The sequence below is a fragment of the Euphorbia lathyris genome, chromosome 1 (genome assembly GCF_963576675.1).
Source record: "Euphorbia lathyris chromosome 1, ddEupLath1.1, whole genome shotgun sequence".
Classification (NCBI taxonomy): Eukaryota; Viridiplantae; Streptophyta; class Magnoliopsida; order Malpighiales; family Euphorbiaceae; genus Euphorbia; species Euphorbia lathyris.
Window position 1 is genome coordinate 95,866,490 of NC_088910.1, and position 3,950 is coordinate 95,870,439.

A 3,950-nucleotide genomic window follows, 5' to 3' on the forward strand; every position below is an offset into this window, starting at 1 on the left:
TGAGGTGTGCATCGCCCCTCCGCCGAATGATCTCCTCTCCTGGAGAATTGCTGATGTGGTGGACTCGGAGGGAGACTGGATCTGGTCTAAGTTCGACTCCTTTCTTAGCCTGGAGACCCTTCTTAATATTAGAGGTGTGAAGATTAGTAATCAGGAGGAGGATAAGGACAGACACTGTTGGGCCTTGACTAATAATGGTTCTTATTCTTGCAAATCGGCCTATGAAGCTTTTACCCCTAATAGGGCTGATCCTCCCTTGGAAATTTGGAAGTCCATTTGGGCCCTCAAAGTCCCCTACCGCATTAGGAGTTTCCTATGGCTGGGAGTCAAAGACAGGCTCCTCACGAATGCAAATAGACACAGAAGGCACTTGGCTGTATCTGGTGCATGTAGCAGATGCAGCGGCCATGTGGAAACCTTGTGCCATGCTTTGAGGGATTGCCCGAATAGTAGAAAGGTTTGGGAAGGGGTCCTTCCTCACCACATCCTTCCTTCCTTTATGGGGTTCTCTGATATTGACTGGTTCTCTGAAGGCGTTAATGGGAATTTGTTGGCCAGTATGGAGCACGGGGCTATTCTCTTCGCTATTATTTGTCACCAAATGTGGAAATGGAGGAATGAAGAGTTATTTGCTGAGAAGACTGTCTTTATTCCCGACCTCCGGTTTTACTTCTCGAAAAAAACTCTCTGTTCTTACAAAGAGTTTTGAAGGAGAGCCCCTGGTTCACCCCTCCCCGGTTAAAGAGGTCCAGTTAGTTGGTTGGAGGAAGCCTAGGGAAGGGGTTGTCAAGTTGAATACGAATGGCTCCTGCCTTAGTAATGGCAGAATTGCTGCTGGTGGAGTTCTTCGGGATGCTGGTGGTGCCTGGCTGGTTGGGTTTACCCATAACTTAGGTACATGCTCCTTCTTTACTGCAGAGCTCTGGGGGATCTTGTATGGCATTAAACTCGCCATTCGCATGGGTGTTAAAAGACTTTCGATGGAGTCTGACAATTTGGAGGCTATCAACAGGATTTCGGATAGACAGGCTGTTTGTCTTAAGAGTCAGAATCTCATTAAAGCCATCTTGAGGCTTCGTCCTGCCTTCGATTCTCTTACCTTCTCCCATATTTATAGGGAGCAAAACCGCGTGGCGGATCGCTTGGCAGCTGCTGGGCATGGGGGGATGTTAGGTGTTTCTACCCTTTCCGTTCCTCCTTCTTTTCTGTTACCTTCTCTTCTTGAGGATATGATTGGGGTCAGTCTTCCTAGACTGATCCCGGGTTAGGATTTTGTTTGTTTGTTTTTTTTCTTCCCTTCTTACCAAAAAAAAAAGATAAAAAAAATAGAGACTTTATATGTGTTTTTCAAAATAGAAGAACTAAACAATGTGTTAGGTAAAAAGATGAGGACTAATAAATTATTTACTTATAAGATAATAGCCAGTTCAAATAATAATAAGCATATAATACATTAATAGCTCTCTGAATTTGGTTAGCAAAATCATAGTCCTTTAAATTTTAAAAGCAGTCATTAGCTATTTAAATTTATTTGAAATGTCTCATTAATTCTTCTAAATGGTGTTTGGTTGCTCCTTTTCATGCTCCTATTTCACTGTTCACTTCAAAATGAAGAATTTTAGGTATTTGGTTAGTGACCTCATGTTTGCCTTTTACATTTGAAAAGCAACATTAGGTATTTGGTTAGTGACCTCCTGTTTGCCTTTTACACCCGAAAAGCAGTCTTTTATAAAAGCAGAGAATCTTTGCTTTTTGAAAAAGCAGCTTTTCCAAAAGCAAACAGCAAACCGTAACAGCAAACAGCAAACAACAACAACAACCAGCAAATCGTAATAACAAACATCAACAACAAACAGTAAGTAAAACAAACGGACCCTAAGTTTACATAAGTTTGTATGATAGAACAAAAATAAATTTTAAATAAGTAAAAATGCTTATCGCTTTGAGTAAATTTAGAAGGCTAATAAAAATAGGGTTATGATATATACAACCCTTAGGATTGTATATAAGCATTTAATAGATTAGTATATTTATATTTATTATTGTATTATTTACATTACATTGAAGTTTTAAATACAACAAAATCTATTCATGTAAATGTTGGAAATATACAATTGTATTTAATTTATTTAACAGTTTGATGCAATCTATACTATATATAATTACGGAAGCAGAGAGAAATGAGAAGAAGTGTTTTAGAGGTCTTTTTGATGAGTTGTCAACGTAGTAAAAAATCAGATTAAAAATATTTAATTAATTAAAAATAAATATTTAATTAATTAAAAATAACAAATTTATATTTATAATATATTAAATAATTACTAGCCTATTAATTAAAATAATAAAAGAAAGCAAGAGTTAGGGGAAGATGAAAAAACACAAAGCAAAGGAAATCCAAAAATCACAAATAAACTTCTATATAAAGCATGATAGATAGTATTCCATCATTATATTCATTGGTCACGATAGATAATATTATATTTCTGATGGTAAATATTCGATTTTTTTCATATGTTCTAGTTATTTTATTCTCAATTATGTTGTTGATTTATTTTTATTAAACAGTAGTTGTTATAGTTTCATCTTTCAGATTCATTTCTGTTGTTACCCAGGTTCTATACCTCTCGCTATCTTATCCATGTTTTCTTTTTTATTTGTCTTTTTTTTCCAAACTGATAGCTTCAATTGAAGAAATCCGACAGAAATAGAAGATGCATAAACAAATAAAACCGGAAAAACACAAAAGTGTCAAAAATTACAAGAAATTCTTATGTTTCTCAAGGTAATTATTCGATTTTTTTTCATATGTTGTAGTTATTTTTGTTCTCAATTGTGTTGTTGTTTTCTTTTAATTAAACAATAGTTGTTATAGTTTCATTTTTCAGAGATGAAATTCTATTTCTGTCGTTACCCAGGTTCCATACCTCTCGCTACCTTATCAATGTTTTCTTTTTCATTTATCTTTTTTTTTTCAAAATGACTAAAATAAAGATTTTGTAAATTTGTATTCTTTTTTAGTATATGTTGCTAGGTGTTACGTTTCGATTTCTAACTCTTAACTAAAATTTAGATTTTCGGCTTTATATGAACTCAATTTGTGGCTTTCTCAATTGTGCTGTTTAACTCTTTCTTCTTATCCGTAAGGAAAACTCTTCGATCTTATCGGCCACTCGATGAAACTCTTGTTTTAATGCCCACAGATCCGCCGAGCCAGCCTTATAAATCTGGATTGAATGCGTACTAGCTTTTATCCCTCATATCTTTTAGGTGTCTTCGAATCTTGTTGATAAGCTTACTAACTATTTCCCTAAGCCCCCCGTAAGAGATACCCGACCGAGGGAATTGTTCAATTGTGCTGTTGTTTTATTTTTATTAAACAGTAGTTGTTATAGTTTCATCTTTCAGAGATGAAATTCCATTTCTGTCGTTATCCAGATTCCATACCTCTTGCTACCTTATCCATGTTTTCTTTTTTATTTATTTATTTTTCAAAATGACTAAAATAAAGATTTTGTATATTTGCGGTGTTATCGTTTTGATTGCTAACTCTAACTAAGATTTAGATTTTCGGCTTTTTATGAACTCAATTTTTAGTTTTAATTGAAGTTAGATTAATTTTTCTAATTCGGAACATGTTGAAATCCACTCATTTTTTTAGTTTGAGTTTAGCTAATTGATATGGATTGTATTTTTTTATTTTTATGCATTTTGGTACAAATAGATATAAAGTTTCACAAGATAGTTGTTTATTGAAGTTTGAGACATATTAAATAAAATATTAAAGAGATATTGGAATATTATACTTACAATGAAGTTTATTTCAATATAAATTATGTTATATTATTATCAAGAAGTTATTTTTTTCCCAATTTTCTAGACAAGGAGATTGTAAGCATCTAATACGATTGATAAGATGTTTATTCTTGAAGAATATGGATTATGCTAGATAC